Source organism: Lygodium microphyllum, unplaced genomic scaffold (assembly GCF_053477565.2).
Source record: "Lygodium microphyllum isolate KBCC unplaced genomic scaffold, Lygodium_microphyllum_v1.1.10 scaffold_65, whole genome shotgun sequence".
Taxonomy (NCBI): domain Eukaryota; kingdom Viridiplantae; phylum Streptophyta; class Polypodiopsida; order Schizaeales; family Lygodiaceae; genus Lygodium; species Lygodium microphyllum.
This window is the reverse complement of record NW_028229548.1, coordinates 249,746-273,356: the sequence shown is the minus strand read 5'-3', so window position 1 is coordinate 273,356 and position 23,611 is coordinate 249,746. Positions and strand designations below refer to the sequence as shown.

General features: G+C 42.5%; 1 pseudogene; it reads right to left on the bottom strand.

Annotated features, from left to right (window-relative positions):
• Positions 1-12,280: 12,280 nt before the first annotated feature.
• LOC148008832 (ATP-dependent 6-phosphofructokinase 4, chloroplastic pseudogene) lies at positions 12,281-12,829 on the bottom strand (annotated as a pseudogene).
• Positions 12,830-23,611: the final 10,782 nt, after the last annotated feature.

Here is a 23,611-nt window from a genome sequence, read left to right as displayed (position 1 = left end):
AAGGAGTGGACTTGTGGTGGCGGATCTTATACAACTCTGTCAACTCTTCCATGACTTTATTAATGAAATGAGTGCCTCTGTCACTTACCAGCTCTAAGGGACTGCCAAAACGGGTGATGATATTCTCGTACATGAACAAGGCCACGCTGTTACCATCGTCCCGCTTTAGGGCTTTAGCTTCACACCACTTTGTGACATAATCCGTACATACGACGATGTATCGGTTCTGCTTCCTTCTGGTGGGAGGATCAATCGGGCCTATGAAGTCGATGCCCCACTTCTCGAAAGGCTTCAAGGAAAGGATAGGTTGCAGTGGCATGTCACTTGTTTTCGTGGGTTTCCCCATTCTCTGACAAGCATCACATCTTTTACAGTAATCATAGGCATCCTTGTGGATGGTAGGCCACCAGTATCCTGCTAGCAGAGCCTTCCTAGCTGTGGCTTCTCTTGCAAAGTGGCCTCCACATGGCTCGTCATGGCAAGCCTTCAGAACAATCCCAATCTCATATCCTGCAACACATCTTTTGAGCACTTCATCTTTGCCTTTCTTGTACAGTGCACCGCCTAACAGGGTGTAGGGGGCTGATTCTAACATAAGCTTCTTCCTTTCCCGACTAGAAATGCTAGGAGGGTACTGTTGGATTGCCAGCAGATTGGCAATGTTTGCATACCAGGGAGTTACAGTTTCTACCAGGAATAGGGAAGCATCAGGGAGGTCTGGATCACCCTACTCCTCGTCTGCAGTCTGTGGGATACGTGACAGATGATCAGCCAGAACATGGGAACGACCAAGTTTGGTAATTACCTCAAAGTCAAACTCCTGAAATAGAAGGAGCCATCTTATCATTCGTTCTTTCACATCTGCTTTGTTCATCAGGAAGGACAGGGCCTCATGATCCACATAAAATTTAAAGTGGGTCGATAGGAGATAGTGGCGGAACTTTTCTAGGGCAAACACCATTGCCAAGCACTCAAGATCTGTCACTGTATAGTTCCGTTCCCTATCCGTGACTTTTCGGCTTGCGTAATAGATCGGTTGATCTAGCTTCGAGGAGCCCTTCTGGCAGAGAACTGCGCCTAAGCCTTCAATGGATGCATCAGTGTGTACATGGAACTCCTTCGTCCAATCAGGAGGTTGAAGAATGGGTGCCTCAATCAAACACTGCTTCAGAGTATTGAAGGCTTTGTCACATTCTTTCGTCCAAGTAAACTCTGCATCTTTCCTTAGAAGCTTGTGCAAGGAGGTTGCCTTTGTTGCAAAATGGGCTATGAACCTTCTGTAGTAAACCACATGGCCTAGGAATCCCCTCAACTGTTTGAGGTTGGTGGGTGCTATCAGAGCTGCGATCTTTTCGATCTTTACAGGGTCTGTTGATATTCCTTGTGCAGAGACAATGTGGCCCAACAAGACTCCAAAATAGACCCCAAAGATGCATTTGTCGGGGTTGAGGGAAATCCCATATTCCCGGCATCGGTCAAAGCATTGTTCCAAATGTCCCCAGTGTTCACAGATCAAACTATAGACACAAAAGTCATCCAAATATACCTCAATAAAGTCGTGCAGATGATTTTGGAATGCGGCCATCATGACTCGCTGGAAAGTAGCAGGGGCATTGCAGAGCCCAAACGGCATCACTCGGTAAGCGTAGGTCCCCCATTCTGTGGTGAAGGTTGTTTTGGATTGGTCTTCTTCTGCTATCTGCACTTGGTTATATCCCCTGAATCCATCCAGAAGGGAATAAAGCTCATGTCCCGCCACTGTGTCCAACAGTTGGTCTGTGAAAGGGATAGGAAAGTGATCCTTCTTCGTCTTGGAATTGAGCTTTCGGAAGTCAACACATTCGCAATTTGCCATTCTTCTTGGGTACAACCACGATGGGTGAAACCCATTCACTATTTGCCACTGGATAGATGAACTCGGCTTCCAGAAGCTTCAGCAGCTTTGCTTTCACCAATGTGGAATAATTCGGGTTCATTCACCTCTATCGTTGCCATACTGGCTTGGCATCAGGCTCCAAATCAATATGATGCTGACATATTGTGGGATCAATCCCCTTTAGGTCTTTGTAGGACCACGCAAACACGTCCAAATTTTCTTTCAACAAGTTGTACAAGGTTGACAACTCCTCTTCTAGGAGGCTGCTACCCACCTTCAAGTGGCGTTCAATGCCTTCTGCATCCACAAAGGTTAACTGGCTTTCACCTTCTACTTCACGGATGAAGGTCCTGCGGACTGCTTCTGGGTACAGATTCGACTCCTTCAAGGGAGTGGTGTCCTCTTCTGATGTCCCACTAGAACCAACTTCTTCTTTTGGTGGAGACTTAGGTTTCTCCTTGAGATGTTGAAATGGGATTAGAGCCGTTTTGGGTTTGGTTTCAAGATTAGTTACCTCTTGGCTTGAAGATTCATCTTCTGATGACACATCCAAGAACGTCACATAACAGGGACCCTCTGATGCCTGTTAGAATCGTGGGATTGGTGCTTGTTGGCAGGTGCATCCTCATCATCTTTTCTTGGCAAAGGTGGTTGAGGACGGCATGAGCCACTGCTGAAAGACGGCTTATTCTTCTTCAACCATTTCTTATAAAGATTTTGCATATGAGAAGATCCATTTACTAGACCAAATGGTACCATCGCCATTCTGTCCCATAGCATGAGCTCGTCTGCTTCTGATGCTTTTGGAACTTCTTCTTCAAATGTATCCTCTGCAGGTGGGATAGACTCTTCCATCTCGCTTTCATAACCTTCTTCTTCCATATCATCTCCTTCCTCTTCTGGCTCTGTCTCTGGCTCTGGCTCTGTCTCTGTCTCTGTCTCTGTCTCTGTTTTTGTTTCTGGCTCTGTAGGAGCTCTGTAAGAGAAGAACAGGTTCTCTGTTTCATCTTCTGCCTTTGTCTCTAGCTCTGCGATGGCCATGTAACAAGGAGAGCAGTACATCCATGCTTCTATCTCACTATCAGAAGTGATTTCGGAAATCGTTCCTGGTTCAGGCAGGAAGTATTCACCCATTGATAATGGCTTTGCATCTTTTGGGAGTGGGCTTACAGTATCCACTATTAAGGAACGTGCCACTGTTTTCTTGGGAAGGATCTGTTTGACAGCATCTTCGTCTACTGATGTTCCATCTGTAGACTCATTAGGGGAGTCAGAAGATAATTCCAAGGAGGTGGATCCATGTCCTTTTTGAGCACCATATAGCTTCAGCACCACTTTATTAGGTCCTCTACCCAAGGTCAAGGTTCCTTTGAACCAATCCGTCCTTGCTCGGGCTTCAAAAAGCCATGGTCTGCCCAGTAATAGGGGGTAGGATGTACCATAAGAGTTTGGCTTCACCACCAGATAGGTTAGCCAATAATCTTTTTCGGCTATTGTAGTCTTCACATATGGGAGAATGCCCAAAGGCTTGATTCTACTCTGATCTGCCAGTCTGATGAGCCATTGGGTGGGTTGCACACCTTGTAGGCCTAAATCCTTCATTGTCACATCCGTCATAATGTTCACTGATGAGCCTCCATCAATCAGTGCATTTGCAATGAAGCAGCCTTCTATCCACATGCTAGTCTCTGGGGTACCAGGATCTAGGAAGGCGTTAGCTACATCCACTTCTTTTACAGGCTCTGAAGCTTTGTTGGACTTTGTTGCTATTGAGGGAGCAATCCTTAATCCACTTCTTCTTGTCAGTATACTTTTGAACATTTTTTGGCAATTGGGAGACAACATCAATAATTGTCGAAATGTGAGGTTTGGTTTAAAGGTATCTAGATCTCTGACCAGATCGTATTCCTTAATAGGATCCACTGGCTTCTCTAAACGTTTAGGAAATGGGGCAACACCCATTTTCATTTTCCCTCTTTCTTCCAACAGGAGCATCATGGGGACTTCTTCTGCCACTTGTGGCACCTCCTCCTCTTCTATCTCCTGGATCTCTGGTCCTGTCTCTGCAACTATCTTTGTGACTCTCTGTGGCACTGTAGTGCTCTGTACGGCACTGTCAGGCTCTGTTCTGTTTTGTTTTTCTGGTGGAAGATTGAACTTCGCTGTTCTGGCAGGAGGATTATTTTCTTTCTGGATAGGTGGTTCCTTCTTCTTTGCGCGCGTGATGGCAGCAACTTCCCATTCCACTAAATTGGATGTAGGCTCTTGGACCTTGGCCGGACTATCAGTAGCACTGTTTTTCACTGGGACTAGGCTTGGACAGTCTTTTGCAGTGTGGCCTTCTCCTTTGCATCGACTGCATAAGGGCTTGTAATCCACTGACCTTCTGGGATTTGGACAATTTGGTGAGATGTGTCCCTTTTCTCCGCATCTGTAACACTCTACTTCTAATCTTTGATCACCGCCAGACTGTCTTCCTCTGTAACTTTGAGATGGAAACCTCCTTGGACCGAAATTAGGACCAAACTCTCTAGGCTTGGGTCCAATATCATGTGTTGTCATTTTGGATTCCAGCAAGTTGAATCCTACGTCTTCTTCCTTCCTTCTCCTATCATGCATCTCCTTCAGAGAGCAAATACCCTCTGTATGGTTCTTTTGTAAACAGTAGGAATAGAAAGCTCCCGGAATGGTTGGTTTTCGTGTACATTCAGTGGCTAAATGGCCTGCTTGATGACACTTACCACACCAAGTATTTGACCGCATCACATCTCTTCTTGCTCCTGCAACGTTGGATATGCTGGCGGTATTCACTTTCAGTGTCTGTAGCTGCTCTGTAATCACATCCATCAACTCCTTTTTGATATTTGCAACTGAGTTGGATAAGTAATCCTTCAAGCTTTCTCCTCCTAAGGTACTGGCAGTAGGGTTTTGAGGAGTCTCTGTAATCACTGCATAAACAGGTTGGGCTGGTGTAGAGGGATCTCTGTTCTGGTTCTGATTCAGAGCTCCTCTTTGAACTATTGGTTGTTGGCTCTAGTTGGTAGGGTTCCACTGTTGCTGCTGATTTGGCATTGGGGAAATTGGTTGGGACCATTGTTGTTGTGGTTGAACCATCATTTGAGGCATTGATTGTGGCCACTGTGGATTCGATGCACTGTACTGTGATATTGGGGGCATCTGTTGGTAGGGGTAAGGGACTGTCCCTAGGACTGCATTTGGTGGGTACATCATTCCTGGCATCAGAGGAGGTAGGACTCCTCTTCCTGGATTCATCGCCAATCTAGCTTCCACTTCATCGTATAGCCTTGCACCTTCTGTTGCAGCTTGTAGTGTGGCTGGTCTTTGCAGCTCCACAAACTTACAGACTTCTAGTTGTAATCCTCTAAGAAACCACCCCTTCTGAATGCCATCATCTAGATTATGGTTAGTCCATCTCTTCAGGATGGATTCCATTCGTGAGACATAAGCTTCTACTCTTTCTCCAGAGGACTAACTTAGGTTCATAAAGTCCTCTCGCATCCGCTCTTCAAAATCTTCATGCCTGAATTTAGTGAGGAAAGCCTTCAGGTCGTCCCATGTGCCAAAAGTTCCTGCTGCTTGTCTCTCATACCACTGAAACGCCACGCCCTTGAAAGTGGCGGGGAATATTGCTAACCAATGCTCAGGGGTTTTGACATTGTTAGCCACACATGCTACCATAAACTCTGCTACATGAAGATCGGGGTCTTCATTGTACTCTCCCTTAAAAATTGGCAATGGGACTACATTCGCTGGCCTGTCATCAATATTTCCAGGACGGATAGGCTTGGAAGTGGGCCTCCAGCAGGAGGAGGAAGGGCTTGCTGTGCCATTGGGACTTCTGTAAAGAGTTTTGCAAGGGCATCAAAGGCAGCTTCTACTGCGAGCTCGTTCTCAGCTTTGATTTTTGCTTTCTCTCTTCTCACGTACCTCTGGACTCGTTCTAACGCTTGTCTCTTTATTGCATCATTCATCAGGGGGTTGGCTCCACTATGTTGTTAGTGCTCCACAGAGGGTTAACAGAAGGCTTCAGTCTCTGGAGGACTGTCTTGCCAACATTTCTTCTACTTCTTCCTTTTCAATGTCTCCGAATTCTGCTTTCATGCCACTGCACAGAGGAAGGTATTCCGTTCTGAAGGTGTAAAAATGCATACGTCTAAGCATTGTAGTGGTGCCATCATCATAGTAATGCCAGCTTCTGATGATTTCAACAGTGTATGTTGTGAAAAACACTTTGTCTACCGACTTCCAGTGGGTTTCCAATTGAACAAACATAAGATTATCTGTATACCAAGTATCCCATGTATCTTGCTATTGAGCATCCACGAACAAATTTCAACTTTTTTCCTTCTTGTCTTTGTGAACCTCTACATGCCAAGACTCCTGAAGCTTCTTCATAATCTCCCACTTGATGATGTCAGGAAAATTCTCAATGAATGCCAAATCTTCCATGGATCGTCATTCTCTCTATTTCTGCTCTTCAGTTTGTTCCCAAACAGTTTGCCACCAAGATGTAAGTTTCTGCTGCTTCAACAGGAAGAGGAAACTGTCCACTACATAGAGCATGCATCATGATGGTGATGTGTTTCCACCATTGTGGGATGAACTTCTTGTGGAAAGTGGCTTTGATTATGAGAAATTCCAACTCTTTAGTGGAAGAATGAACTTTACAAACATCCATTGAATTCCTCTCTTCTTGGCAATGCCATTTCCTTCATTTTCAGCCTCTTCTGGTGCTTGTTGATGGCAAGCTTCCCCGGCTGCGCACCAAAAACAAGGAGCCCCAAGAGGAACACCAAGGAAAATGGAATTCTCTTGCAAGAAAATCTATCTTTTATCATCAACAAGCTTGTTTATTAGGTTTCATATGATCACAATGAAGAAAAGAACACCAGGCACAACAAATCTTCATAGAGCATCATGTAGATCTCCCACAGATTTGATAGAATCAACTATATTCTTCAATATCTTCACAAAATCCATCAATAGTACAAAGAAAGCAAAGGAATAAACCATCTTTGAATGGAAATACATCACATAGTATTCATCTTCAATATCTTCATAGTCTTCTCTCTCAATCTCTCACATACAATCACTCTGTTTTAGTAGAATTGGCTATCTCTGACTCTCTCTCTCTCTCTCTCTCTCTATCAATAATGCATCATATCCTCACTACAATATCTTATAATCACTCACAATAATCCTTCTTAGGTCGTGGATACCCCTCCCAAGAGGTATGTCTGATATGAAGAGTCACCAGAGCCACTACAATGTCTTTTCATAGCTCACTACTGTCACTTCACTTCAGTCTTTACTTGAGTCTTCAGCAGCTACTTCTTTCACTTCTTTTAGCTCTTTTGCACTTGTATTCACCTCTTTCCAAGGCTAGAAAACTTTCCCAAGCTACACTCTCATCCAACAAAACACATAAAGAAGCATACAGAATAGTCACAGAACAACTACAGAACAGCTACAGTACAATTACAGAACCGAGACAGAAGCTCTACAGAAGACCTACAAAAGGTTACAGAAGGTCATCAAAACCTCATAACTCATACTCAAACCATTCCAAACTCTCACAAACCATTCAATAAGATTTCATAAGATCTCAATCTACATCAATCATCAATCCATGCTTCATACAGAAAACAATCAGAACAAAACAAAACAAAACAGAAGCTATACAGAAGGTATACAGAACCAATCAGAACCTATCAGAACATCACAGAACCTCATATCTCTACTGAAAATCATCATGAACTTCCAAACACAATCAATATCATCCAAAACACTCTCAAACCACTTCCAAACTAATTAATCATCTCATAAAATCAACCATTCAGCTCTCAAAAACAACAAAAATCAACCAAAAAAACAAGTTATTTCCACACTCAACATAGCATATCTTCTTCAAGATGCCATGGTATGGGACATGTTGGTAATTAAAAAAAAAAAGTTAAATCGTTAGTTTAACGAAACGTAGGTTTTAGGAGGCCATGGAAACTTTAGAGGCAAGGGAGCTCTAGAGGAAGAGGTGGATGATGGAATAGAGGTTCTAGCAATTCTAGTATTGTTTGTCATTATTGTGGCAAAATAGGTCATATTGTAGCCTAGTATTATGCTAAGGAGGATAATATCTCCACTAGTAAAATTTAGCAAGGAAACTATGCATCATTTTCATAACAGAATGAAGATAGAAATGAGCATTTGTTTATTATGCAACATATGATGAATTCAGTTATAGGAAATGGAACACATGATGACATATGGTATATTAATTTACGTGTATCTAATTATATGAAAAACCATGCTGAATGATTTGTAGAGATGCAATATTTAAAAATCCCAGTTAGGTGCATATGGGTAATGATTCATGGCATCCAATTTCATAAATTGAAAAAGTTGTTGGGATAAAGGGCAGTGCCCATGTCCACCGCCCATAAGGTCCCACATTGTAGATAGTACATATACTTATCTAAAACATTATTCCGGTACACTCTTTAGTATGACAATTCGTGTATCTCTATCTCTTCTCTCTCTCAACCTACATCTCTATAGAGAAGCTCTATTGTAGCTAACTTAACTAAGTGGTATTAGAGCTTGGTTCAGGCAATCGGGAGCTTGGCATTTCTTCAGGTGCAGAAGCTTGAAGTTGAAGAAGAGTTCATTGTGAAGAGTCTATAAGCAGAGCAGCTAGATTTGAAGCTTCTTCTTGAAGCTTGAAGATTCCCTCTTCATTTGAGCTTATTGGCAGCCATCATTGGGCACTTGGGGACCCTCCCCATCATCTCCAATACTTGGACCAGTATTCCAATCTCTTCACGGCTGAAGCATGGGTATGTAGATCTGGTTTTTAGCATGCTCAAGACCTTCAATAGTTGCTCCTCTTCATTTGGCATCATGGTTGTGCTCCAGACTTTGCATCTAATGCTTAACATTGAGCATTGAAGTGTGGTGTTACACTTGGGATTGATATACATTTAGCTTCAGGTCAGAAATACACAGTATTTAGATTTGTAATAAATGGGGTAGCACTCATTCTCTAGACCCTGATGATCGTGATGAGAACCCCACCGAATCCGATGGTTGCAACCTTTGAAGATGAAGCTTTCCTTTTAGCCTTGGTGGTAGTAGATTCTCCTCCAGCAGGATGTCCTCCTGTTGCCAAAACTTTTGCTGAGGTCTCAATGGTCTTCCTCACAAAACCATTGAGGTTCACCTCATCCAACGACCTTTCTGTGATGCTCTCAAGTAGGGGGACATTGATGTGGCTCATGATGGTGTTGTACCTTTGACTAGAGAATAACATGTGCACCATCTTGTCTTGGAAATGGACTTCGGGATCTGGGATATCCGCCAAGCTGATGCCATCATTGGTGTTGACCTTTACCTTGTCCATTCCTAGCAAGGCATATACATCTCTCTTCGACTTCCTCTCTACTTTTTTTGCGAAGCTCAATGTCTTTTCCACTAGCTTTGGGGTCAATTCAATTTGCACTTGACAATTTTCCTCTCCCTCATGCACAGTTATGGTGTTGCGGTTCTTGTGGAAAGTCCTCAGGAACTTTGCACTGTGAAAGTAGCCTTGGCTTACTGCTTCCACATATTTTTTGCAAATTGCACTGCTCAATGATCTGACTCATAGCCCATTCTTCAATGGCCATGTCTTCTAGGTTAAGATATGCCGAAACTTGAACTGGTTGAAGGCTTGTATTCCCACTGAAAGTTCGTAGTTTGCTTGTTCTTCTTCTGAAAAAGGTAAATTGTCATCCTTTTCTTGGCTTGCCATGATGGGTGCTTGTCATAAAGCCATATTCACCATTAGTGTTTTTCAGAATAATTACAAGCAACAAGAAATGACTACATACTTGCTGAACTGAAATGTTTGAGTGCAGAAGTAGACTGTTTCCTCCAAGTAGTCTATTGATTTTCAATTTTATTGAAATTTTCCTCAATCACAAGTTGTTGCATCCTACCTTTGCAATGTGTGTTTTTCCTTTATTGTTTTCCTTATGTGTTTGGTTTGATTCACCTTACCCCTCCCCCTTCTAAAATGAAAAGAATCCTTCCTAGGATCAAAGGGTTAGAGGATGAAGAGTCTTCATAACATAATCTTAGTGTTTTACTTTTGCATGAGCCAGGCGTAGAAATTCAGATTATATTATAAATTAACATAGCTATCCATATCGAAAGGGTGGATGCCTACATGTCTAATGTAAGTGAGAAAATCAAGCAATAAATCACCAAAGTCCACTCGGCTAGCAACATGCAACTTCTCCTTAGTGAGGATGCGATCTAAATAAGGATGTTCGCTAATGTGTTCTTTGAGGGGTCGATTACGGAGGATAGTCAACACCCTATATGAAGTTGGAGCTACATAGCTTGGGTCGTATTCGGATACCTTTATTGCGTGTTGCTACTTAGCGTTGGCAATTATTTTGGCATCCCTCTAGCTCCCATTGCAGTCGTAGAGTGTACCATTTCCACAAGAAGGAGTAGTTGTCAGCAAGTTATTTCAACTTCTTGAATTCTTGGTTTGTGGCCATGGTCGTCGGCCATGATCGTGTTCTTGCTATACGACATAATGAGACACAGTTTGATTGCTTGTTCCTTGGATATCTTGCAATTAACTCATTAGCTGCTTCAAAAGCCTTAACAAATGCAAATTTCGGCTCCTCCCAAGAGCAAGGGACTGTTCATTGTCGAAGGGTTTTCGAAAACAAAGTTGCGTCCACAGAGGACCTTCATGAATTTCAAGATAGAAGATCAATCAAGAGAATAAGCAAGATAAGAAAATGATGCCAAGACTCTGTTTTATTTATGCCAATAACAAATACAAGGTACAAGAAGAAGAAACCCAAGCGGCCTCTAGGCTTAGGCCACCCATACATATCGAAGAGAATTTCCAAGAGTATGGTTTTCATCCATGAGTGAGAAAGTGGATGAATATGGATAATCTTCTGATCCAAGTTCCATCATGGTGGCTATTTGCTGATACTGAGATAGCTTACGGTTAGAGACAGTCTTCAAATTGTCCATATTTATAGATTATGTTAGCCTTCAATCTGCCCTGTTCCTGGATCTGCCATAAATTTACCATGATGCACATGCATCAGAAACAGAAATAGGCTGAGCTAGAAATTTGGACAGCACGACTTCTTCCTTGAAGATAGTTTGATGGTATGGTTCAAGGATTGATGGTACTTAATTCCAGAGGAAACTGCTGTGGGATGAGCATCTGTACATGACTCTTCATGAAGCATTGACACGCCATCATTTGGATTAGAAGAAAGCTTTGCAACTTCTGGATGAGGGGTTTCCAATTCAAAAGCTTTTCAGACCATATCTATTAGCACCGTATGGGAGAACATACTATTTTCTAAGCTCAAGTACTGGTTGTAATTACTGCTATTATTCTCCCAGGGATGACTGTTTTTCTTCTCCCCAGGATGGCTATTCTTCTCCTCAAGACAGGCTGTTCTTCTTCTCCTCAGGACGAACTACCATGATTTTGCACACATATCAAAGTGTGTCATCCCACTGGATCGACGGAACTGAAGATAAATTTCCAAGCTCTTATGCCCTCAAAGAGCACAATTCAACGATGCTTCGGATCTCATAAAACTGTCCACCACTGATGGTGATCTAACACACATGCGCCTCTTCACGGATGCTTTAATAGACAACAAGGAATCTCATTCATCGCCTCTTCCTTTCATCCATGAATTTCCCAGAGAAGACTCGTCTTCTTCCTCCCAAGATGAGCGGCCATGCTTTTTTTATATCAGAGTGTGTTTTTCTTCTTTCTCTGGATCAACGGAGCTGCCGATAAATCCAGGACTCATCGTAGATTGAACTTATTTGCAATAATTGGCCGCACATCAACGACACCAACCAAAGCCCCCAAAAAGGGCAAGAGCCCTGCTAGTGTACAATCTGATTTATCATCAAACCAGCTCTCAATCGGAATGCCATTATCAACCTGAAAACCAAATTAAGCCTGAGGAGAATTATCGATTATAGCCACCTTTGCCAAATCATGACCTAGCACTGTCAGATCTTTTAGATAATTGCCATCCACACACACACACAAGAATCTCGGAATACATGATGTCAAATCAGTTTTCTCTTTGGATCCAAGACCTGTCGCCGGGAAAGCAGGGATTAGTGCACTAAAAAACACCTAGCCCAAAATACTATCTGCCTGCAAATTGCATTATTGAATCGGGCACCGTGTGCAAATGCAATTATGGTATATGATTTTGGAATCAGTATCCCTAGAATGTCGTCATTACGATTGTGCTCCAATATTTCCGGAGTGACTAGGTTGAAGCTCTAGGCACATTTCTGAATCTTTACACTCTACCGTATCTCCAAAATGTTCGCTTAAACACGAACAAGGGCATTCAATTGTTTCTTTACTTTTGACTCTGCTCCTTCATTAGTGTGCATAAAATGTGGTTGATTGGTTGATGACAGAAGCCTTGCCCACATCCGATCTGTTATATTGATGCATTTCTGTTTCTCAGTTACTCTCGATGTAGGTATGTAACAATGCCGACCATTAACAGGTCCAACAGTAAAACCACTATATCCTACCATGGCTCCATGAGTAGCACTCTGAGCGAGAAGTGTGCAATAGACATTATCTGCTGCATTGCTTGGAATTGCACGAATCATGTACGTTAGATCAATATATTTCAAATTCAGAGCATCCTTTCTGGTTTTCAGAAAGTGATCCTTCAATTTTTGCGAAAACCATAAGCCAACATCAAGGAGAAGATGGTTTCCTGAAGCATCATGAGAATCTGAGGCTTCCATACTTTCAGCCATATCATCAACTTTTTCATCTCCCTCATGTTCGGTAGAATCAAGTTCCAACTGATCCAGCTTCACCCATTCATCAAGTCTCCTAATTGTCCACTTGTAGGGCATTCTTGTATTTCTTCTTATCTTAGATCCAAGATTTCTTGTACCGTTTTGATAGCTTCAGCAAACTACCTTGGCATCGGTTTTTTCAATATTTTTGACACACACACACAGAGATAAATGCACACAGATAATATTATTTACAATGGAACGAAGTCCTAACACACACATGGGTTTGAGACGATAAATGGAAACACACTTACGGGAAAGCTAGGGTTCATACACACACAAATACACAAGCCACACGCAGAACAAAATGCAAACACAACGACTAGGTATAACAAAACATGAATGTCACACACACAAGCTTTTTGGTGGATTCCACACCTCGGATACGCAGTAGCACGACATTTCCACCCCCTCTGATCCTGCGCATCCTCCGGATGGGCCAACTACCCATGATCATTGTCGTCAAGATCCACGAACAGATCAATCTCTTCGTTGTCTATTTCTGGTATATCAGCAAGGTTATCTGTCATATCATCTGTCTCTTCTACTGGAGTTTCTTCTCATTGCTCTTCTCTTGAAAAATCTTCTAATGCATAATCCTCCTCATCTCTTTTCTTGAAAATCTTGATTCTTTTCTTGCAATTGGCACTCTAAGCACTGTCCCATCCAATTCTGTCAGCTCATATGTTGCATTGTCAAAGACATGTCTGACTATGTACGACCCATTTTCTCGTCTTGCTTATTCGCTTGATTGATCTTCTATCTTGAAATTCTTCAGGGTCCTCTGTGCACACGACTTTGTTTTCGAAAACCCTTCGATATCGTCCTTCCATTGCTATAGGTTCTTCCAAGAGATCTAAGTCTAGTCGATTGTAGATTTTAGCCAATGCCATGAAAGTAGCGTCCAAGCATCTTAGGCAATCAAACAAGTCGTCCCTAGTATTTTCAGCTAAGTCTGTGACCAAGGTTAGAATTGATTGCCACTTATAAGAGGGTCTAAGTTCGGTAGGTGGTTGAGGTTTAACAACATTAGAGAGTTTAATAGCTAATGGTCGTAGCTAGGTTTGGTCCTTAGGTTGTAGCTTGGCCTCATGTTTGATGGGTTGGATTGTAGTTGCAGTTGGCGTGCTACTAGATGTGTTTGAGATTTGAGGGGTATCATCATCGTGATATTTGGGCATTGTATTAGTAGCACGCTGTGATTTTGGGCGATAGATTGGTTTAGGCATTGCTGAGCTAGATTTTAGCAGTTCTATGGACTTGGTGGCCCACTTCTCTTGTGGTTTGAGTGTCTCCAACTCACAGTTTTGTGTGGCCAAGCTCAAGGGTTGCGTTTGAGTAGCAATTTTGGTTGTTTTGGCTTTAGGTAGCCGAATCTAGGGATTACCCTCATATTAGCATTGTGCTTGCAACAAGATTTTGGGGACCCATCATGCTTTTGACCGTGCGTCGTTGTTTATAGTTTAATCTTGGCTTCCTAGGTTTCGACGAGTGTGGGCCCTTGGCACCGCAAGGATGTGGGTGTCTGCTTTGAGGTTGTATTCCTTGATACTTAGGTACCCATTTGAACTAGGATTTTTGTGCATCAGTGTTGGGTGACGAGTCACGACCCCCCTCCTTAGGCTTGATGGTGGGGTTCTCTACTAGTGGCTTTGCAGACTTAGAAGGAGTGCCAATGGACTAAAGACCTGATTCGTAAGGATCACATGGAGCTAATCTCAATTATCACATGAAAATCCTTTGAGAAATGGGGGATCGACTTTATCGGACCCATTAATCATGCGGCACAATATTATCACAAGCCAAATACATCATTGTGGCCATGAACTATCTAATAAAATGGGTAGAAGCACAAGCTACGAGAAAGAATGATTCTAGGACCACTGCTAAGTTCTTATGGAGTAAGTGATCTCAGAGTTTGGCTACCCCATCGAACTAGTTAGCGACCAAGGCACATTGTTCATCAACAAAGTGATAGCTCATCTCATATCCTCCTTCCTAATCAACCATAAAACATCCTCACCTTATTACCCTCAAGCAAACGATCAAGCTGAATCTATAGATAAAATCTTAGTAAATGTCCTGAACAAAGTAATCTCTAATACGCAGATGGCGGCCTTGTGGGCCTACCGCACAGGACGGCTATAGGAGAGACCCCCTTTAGATTGACATATGGTACATAAAGGCAGTTCTTCCCTTGGAATTTTTCGTACCAAGCCTGAGGATAGCCCTTCAAGAGAGATGCGATGGGAAGGAGGCATGAACATAATGCTTGATTGAACTTGAATGCTTATCGAAAACCCGACTTCTAGCCACCCATGCGCTAATATACGAAAAGACAAGACGCAAACGCTAGTTTGACAAGCATGTCAAGCGGCGCAACTTTGAACATGGCGACTTAGTACTGCTGTACTCAGTCAAAGGACATACGCAAAAGCTCAAGTTTCAGGGACTAGGACCTTTTAAGATCTAAACCATCAGTCGAACTAACAACTAGAACTCAAAACCCTAGAAGGTGAGGGCATAGGCTTCTTCAATGGCAGCTGCATAAAGAAGTACTTCCCTCCCACACACCCATTACATGTGTCCCCAATGCTAGCACCCCCTATCCACGTACAAGTAGCCACTATCACTAAGATGGATGGTGAGGATGAGTAAGCAGTAGCACCAGCTTACTTAAGCATGACGGTCATTGTTAAGCACACATGCACCATCAATGCATTGATGAATGAGGGAGCTGATTTTAATATCTTAACCCATGACCATTAGACCCAAATTGGCAAATAGTTGTTGTGGTGTTGCATGTCCACACTTGGAAAGGCCATAGAATCTCTACAGGATTTACAAGAAGCAGAACTGGTTTACTAGTTTGAAATCTCTAGTATCATGTTTAGATGACTTAGTTCCCACTTTAGATGGATCCAAACATATAATGTGACTTATTTTGAAGGGAATAAGTCATCTAAGATAGAAGATGCAGAAAAGTGATGCAATTTATGAAAATCATTATTTTCAACTTTTTTTGTAGGTTTTTGCAATTCTGCCCGTGTTGACTTGTCGAATAGATGTGTTTTGATTAGTTTAAGACCTGGATGTCTATATTCAGAGTTCATATGACAAAGTTGTGATCCAAACAAGTTGCACATAGGCGCAAAGCAACAAAAGAAAAAAGGAAAATAAAGAGAAAAATAGTAAAAAAGCATAAGCTTTAAAGCTAACCACCTTAAGCTTTTATGAGTGAAGGGGAGTGGAGAAAAACTATAAAAGGGAGGACAAGAAGAGAAGAAGGGCCATCATCAAATCAAGGGAGAGAGGTTAAACATTTTTATTATTCAAAAAATGGGAATTGGAAGATTCCGAAACTTACTAATATTGTATTTAATGCCCGTGCAACTTCTGCAATATGCCTGTTTTTTCTTTCTGCAACACCATTTTGTTGTGGGGTATACTTGCATGTGAACTGTCTCTTTATCCTATGAGACCTCATAAAATCACTAAACTCATTTGAGAGGTACTCTTCCCCTCCATTTGACCTCCAGCACTTTACTTTCAAGCCTGTTTTTCTTTCAACTGCAGCCTTGAAAGTTCTAAAGTGCTCAAATGCTTCACTCTTTTCCTTCATAAAATATACCCACAGCTTTCTAGAATAATCATCAATGAATGTGACAAAGTATGAACTACCTCCAAGAGATACATTTTGTGTAGGCCCCCAAATATCTGTATGTACAACATCAAGGATATTTATGCTTACTCTCTGTCATGTGAAAAGGGTTGTCTTGCCTGCTTACCAAACTGACATGCTTTGCGTACCTTTTGAAATTCTGCAACTCTAAATGTAGGCAAATCTGTAACCAACCCTTTGGAATGCATTAATTTCAGCCTTTGTACATTTGCATGTCCAATGCGTTTGTGCCAAATTTCAATATCTGCAACAACACCTTTTCCTTTAGCATACATAGCAGCATTCATAGTAGAAATTCCAGCATCCAGAGTAAACATACGTCCAACTCTACTTCCCTTTGCAACCAACTTGCACTTGTCATTGAAGTCTTCTACAAAGCATCCCTTTGCATTAAATCTGACTTGTAGCCCTTGCTCTACCATCTGATCGACTGACATCAAGTTCTTTGTAATAGATGGCATATATAATACATCTAAAAGACTCTTTGTCTTACCATCATGCAAGGACAATGAAACTTTTCCAATGTGTGAAATTGGGTGGCATGAATCATCACTCGTCTGCACATAACCTGTATTTTACAAATCCTGTATCTCTCCAAACCATTCTGCATGGAATCAACATACCAAACATCATCATGTGTTCCCTTTTCTGTAACAGCATTCAACATATGCTGCATAATAAACAGACGTTCATTTTTGTCTTCATTCTGTCGTGAAGACGATGCATAGTTTCCTTGCTGCAACTTACCACTGCGAATATCATATTTCTTAGCATAACATTGGGCTGCAATATGACTTGTTTTGCCACAGTAGTGACATACAATACCAAAGTTGTTAGAACCTCTGTTTTGCCATCCACCTCTTCCTCTAAAGATCCCCCTGTCTCTAAAGTTACCACGACCTCCTGAAACCTGCATATCGCCAAATTGCTGATTCAATCTATTTTGCTGGTTGTCACTACCACGTCTTGTACCACGGCCTCTTGAAGAGGACCTGCCACGTCCCCTTCCTGAAATGGAGTAGAAATCTTGGACCTGTTCACCACTTTTTTCAGATGTCTCACTCTGCATGTTGATCTCTTCAATGATCATAAGGGAGACCAACTCATTGAAATCTGGAAATGTCTTTTTGACATATACGAAAGTTACAAAAGATTTCCAAGCCTTTTCATTGTTAAGTCCACCCAAGGTAGATGTCACCAAATCATCATCATCAGGCATTGCATCAATCGCTGCCAAGGCATCTGCACTGCTTCTTACCTTCAGTGCATACTCATTGATAGACATATTCCCTTTCTTCAATGTATTCAACTCTTTCTTGAGTTGACTCTTTCGTGTCTTTGTATTTACGAAAAACATACTTTAAGTATGGTCCAAGCTGCATATGAATTCTATGCATTTCTAATATGTTCCAGCATATTATTGTCAATTACTGCAGATAGCCAATACATGACCTTTTTGTCTTTTGCATTCCATTCCTTTCGTGCCTTTGTCTCTTCTGCAGTTGGAGGGTCACTCACCTCCGGCTCCTTTTCTTCCCCTAAAACAAACTCGTAGAGGCCTTTTCCAGTTAGGAAGTTCGTGACACAGAACTTTCATGAAGGGTAGTTGTTCTTGTCGAGCTTCTCAATGATGGGGTTTCCACTGTTCTCTACCATGATCACAAAACTAATACCAACCAGCAAGCAAATGTTCTGCAACCCTCAACCTGTAGTGCACAGCAATACACCAGACAGCCTTTTTCACTGTCTGCTCAATAATACATGCAGTCTGTAACGAGTTTGCAGATAAACCTTGTGTTTATTTGCTGATAAACACATTTGATCTTACAAATCTGAAATCTGTAACCTGTGCACCTGTATATGGCAGATACAACTAAAATTACAGGGTAATTCGAACTGCCGTCCGCAACCTTGCGAGTCTAAAACAGGACCTGAAATGACCTCGGATGGCCAAAATAGCAGGGGAAAAGCTCTAAAGGGCACATTTGTAGAATATGCAACGCTCTTCTTGCATACTAAATCTCACTGCAATCTGAGATTTTTGCTTTGCCCTGCTTCCAGTGCCTCCAGAGGCACTGTCCAAGAGAAGAAGTAGAGAATGGAAAAGCTTCTTACCCGTTGCTTGCTTGCTCGAATCCTTGGCTCCTCTCCTTTAATTTAGCCTTCAAAACCAGCCTCAATCAGTGGTGCAGCTCTGATACCATGTCAAGAATCGCGTGGTGGGGGGACTTGCTCAAGATGCTGCGCCTAACACACATAGAATGCACAAGGAGAAGTTCACTCAAGAGACAAGAAGAGAGATGGAGGCCAAAAAGTTTTCTTGCTGGTTTCTTCTTCTTCTTCCACACACTTTACAATATACACAAAGTATAGATAAGATACAACATAAAGGAAAGTGGCCTACTAAGTCAAACAATGCATAATCGACTACACTAGTCGACTGGCGCTATAACTATGCGAGTTGTAAATAGGTGTAACAACCTCATATAATAAGTAATGAGTCACTGGCCATGTGAGAGTCATAATGACCATCGATGTGAAAAGTATGGACGTGTGGACCCATCTAACCAGGCAGTCCATCATTAATGTCCGCATGTGTTGAGCTTGTCATCTCAACAGATAATACCCTTTGTGTCCTAAGAAGCACTGAAGACCCTTGAAATCAGTTGGGAATGGAAGATCGACAATGACCTTGATCTTTGAGGAATCTGTGGAAATGCCATTCTTTGACACAATGTATCCTAGGATACATCCATGCTTCACCCAAAACTGGCACTTCAAGGGGTTCAATGAGAGACGATATAGTCGACATCGTTCGAAGACCGTCTAAGTGTTCTTGCCAAGTAGAGTGAACACACAAGTTTTTCACGAAGACATCTAACTCCTTCCTCAGCATGCCTTTGAATATTGTACATATCAGTCATTGGAAAGTTTCTAGCACGTTAGTCAACCCAAAAGACATGAGTATGCAGGCAAAGATACCCCATTCAAGGGCAAATGCGATTTTATGCTTGTCATTGGGATGTACTTGCACCTGATTGTATCCAGAGAAGCTGTCCAGGAATCTGTAGGCCTCTTTGCCCAGCCACTCTCTTGAGCATGTGCTCATTGTATGATAGTGAATAATTATCTCTCTTTCTAGTTGTGTTTACCTTCTTATAATTGACACACTCTAATCTTTCCATTTTTCTTTAATACAATGACTATGGGAGAAACCTATTCTGTGTGTTCAATTTTATAGATGAATCGTGAACACATTAGCTTGTTGATTTCTTCATTGACAGCATGGGTATGCTTTGGATTCATGGCATACAGTCACTGCTTGACTAGTGTTGCATTCGGTGTCATGGGTATGTTGTGAGTCACCACACTTGGGTCTCTACCCCTTTGAGCTCTTTTAGGGACCAACTAATGACATCTATATAATCCTGCAAGAGAGCAATGAGACCTCCTTCCTCTTCCTTAGTTAAGTCATCGGCTATAAAGACAGGTCGTGGGATCTCCCCTTCCTTGGCTAAATTGACCTCCTTGACCTTGGCATGTCCTCAATTGGTTCGCTTGCTTGCCTTTGCCATTTGGCTCCCAACAAGATCACTACTCTATCTTCCTTTTTAAACTTTGTGAATCGTCTTGGCATGTCTTGTGGTTTTTATTGTTCTTCTATTTGCATTTTGTTAGGTAGCTTCTATTGTTCCTCCCTTAATCCTTGGCATCTTAGGTGGATGGGTAGGTCCCCCTTGGTGCATCTAGTCTTGGGGGGTCGAGGTATTTCAAGGTCACTATCTGAGTTGACTTTCAACTCAGAATTGAACTCTCTGTCTTCGCTAGAAGAGGGGCTCTCTCCTAGTGGTCATAGCTCAAAAGGTGAGTCCATTCGTAGTAGTGGTGTATCACTCAGTTGGGTCAGGCCTGCTTGCTTGTAGTCGATTGCACCTATGTGCTCCAACCAAGTTCGTTGCAGTCCTTATATCTAAATTATTTCTCTACTCTAAGGTTATTCTACCTATATGGTTTGGAGTCTACTCGTATTTGTTTGATTATACATCCCCCGGTGTCGTATTCTATGGTATTAATTTCCCTTTTGCTCTCATCACTAAAGGAACAATAGTCCTCATAGTCGTTTTCAGAGCTATCTTTGTTCAGTTGCTCATCATCCTCCAGGTTTTGACATTTCTCTTTTTGCTAGTCGAGGATTAAGACCCAATTGTACCTCAAGTTTAAATCGTGCACCTTGGACCATGGCCATTTAGGCTCATCTAAGAGGTCTTGGAGAGGCTTTAGATTTGTGGTTGGATTTCCATTCAAATTTTTCCTTAGATATCCTAAGATCTCCATGAGCTATCGTCTATTGTTTGGGACTCAGAACATGACCGCTTCCTGCATAGACTTCCTGTCATCATGCATGCTAGCGCTGAGGGTATCTCTTCAAGTTTTCCGGTTGCCTTGATGGTTTGTTTGTACTCCTGAGTGTTAGATAATGGTAGGTCAATGATAGCAAGAACATACATTGAGTCTCGCTCGTCCTCAGGGCACAAGATATACTTGGTAAAGGCCCCATAAGATCCCCTAGTCAATCCGTCGCCCTTCAGCATGGTGGAGATAGCATCCAACTTAACATGCATAGTCTTCCATGTGTCCACCTCCACTCTTATGGACTCTGTTTGATTGCCTAGTAAGATAAAGCCCTTGCCCTAGTCCTCCAAGACTCTTGTATTGCACATCCAGGGTTGGCCTAGCAGGATATTGTAGTCCACTCCCTTCATGACTATAGAGTCAACACAGAATTGGATTCCCATGATCTGCACTAGCCAATTTTTCAACACTCCGAATGATTTCACCTTCCTTTTGTTAGCTAGTGTGATGTTGAACCTAGCAATCTCGATCAGTGGTGGTGAAAGGTGAGAAGGATCAAAGCTTGCACTTGAGAGCTATGGCGGGAGAGCAAGAGCAAGAAAGAGAGAGACAAGAAATGGGAACTCCAACACTCTGAACGATTTCACCTTCCTTTCGTTAGCCAGTGTGATGTTGAACCTAGCAGTCTCGATCACTGGTGAAAGGTGAGAAGGATCGAAGCTTGCACTCGAGAGCTATGGCAAGAGAGCAAGAGCAAGAAAGAGTGAGACAAGAAATGGGAAATCCAACAATCACAATGTGTGACCGGGCCTTTCTTTATTCAAACTGTCACTAAAAGAATAAAGAATAAAGTGACAGTGATGGGTGCCTGCCACCTGCAATGTGCAATGGTGGTGGCTGTCAATGTAGTAATACATGGGAGGCTAGGCGGAGGTGCCTTTACCCCCAACAACCTCCCATTTAAAGGCGAATCTGCCCTAGTGAGGAGTGAAAAGAGAAAAAAAAGATAGTTTAACATGTACACATGTACAATAGGATGAGGAAAGATGTCATCTCATCCCATGCCCATCAACCTCCTAAGGAAGGCAAAGCACTTTATAGAGAGGCTTTTCATGAGCAGATCTGTAGGAATTTGGTCAGTTGAGATCTTAACAAGGTCAACAGAATTGTCCTCAACGACCCCACGTATGAAGTGATACCTCACCTCAATGTGTTTGGTCTTTGCATGGAAGACTGGATTCTTGGCTAACTGAATAGCACTCATAGAATCAGAATGCAGTATACGGATAGTATCAATACCAAGGTCAACAACCAAACAACCCAACCAAATGGCCTCCTTGCAAGCCTTAGTGGATGCAACATACTCAGCCTCTATAGTAGAAAGGGTTGTGCATTTTTGCACCCTGGACATCCAAGAAACAACACCTCCAACATAGGTGAATACATAGCTGGAAGTGGACTTCCTACTATCTGCATGTCTTGCATAATCAAAGTCAGTGTACCCCACGACTCTTGTATCCTGGCTACCATAGCATATGCACATATTTGCAGTGCCCTTTAGGTACCTCATGATACCCTTTACGGCATCCCAATGCTTCTTGCCAGGTGTAGCCATATAGCGTGCCACAACACCAACTGCAAAGGCGATATCTGGACGAGTGGCTGTCATGGCATACATAAGACTTCCCACTGCGGAGGCATAGGGAATCTTGGCCATCTCGGCCCTCTGCTCATCTATCTGCGGACAATCAGCCTATGATACCTTCACATAAGAAGGCAATGGACAACCAATAGGCTTTACATCCTGCATGCGAAAGTGCTCAAGGACTTTATGAATGTACTCCCTCTGTGACAAGTAGAGGAGTCCCTGATGCCTGTCACGTCTAATGTGCATACCAAGTATGTGAGCGACCTGTCCCAGATATTTCATCTCAAAGCTCTTCTTGAGCTGAGCCTTAAGAGCATCTAGCTCATCACGAGCTTTCCCTGCTATCAGCATATCATCCACATAGAGAACCAAAATCAATAAAGAACCATCATGGGCTTTCTTTGTGTAAAGACACGGATCCATAGCACTCATGTTGTAGCCCTGTGACTGCATAAAGGCATCAAACTTATGATACCACTCCCTAGGTGCCTGCTTCAAGCCATAAATACTTTTCTTCAATTTGGACACTAGGTACTCCCTGGCAGGTTCTGCAAAGCCCTTATGCTGCTCAATATAAATCTCATCATGCAAGTCCCCATGTAAGAAAGTCATCTTGACATCCATCTGGTATAAATCCAAGTCAAGCTGAGCAACCAAAGCCAAGACCTTAGCACAGGGTGGTCATCTTAACCATAGGAGAAAAGACCTCATCAAAGTCCACACCATGTTCCTGCTTAAAACCCTTTGCTACTAGTCTAGCCTTGTATGCCGACTTGGGGTGTCCAGGGGTACTTTTCAGCTTGTATACCCACTTGTATGGCAAAGCCTTCTTGCCCAGAGGCAAGGAAACCAAATCCCAAGTGTCATTTTTATGCAAGGAGTCTATCTCAGACTGCATAGCCCTCTCCCAGGAGTGACTGTCACCCCTACGCATAGCCTCATCATAAGTGAAAGGCTCTCCTGCATCTATAACCAAGACATAATGCATCGAGGGCTGCAATCTATCATGTGGACATTTGTCTCTAGTAGACCGTCTCACGACAAGCTCTGTTGCCTACCCAGCTGCCTATCCAACACTCTGACAATGAGCATCTACTGCAGTTGTAGGCTGTCCAAGTGGCTGTGCGGTAGCCCTTGGCTCCTCCTAAAATATGAC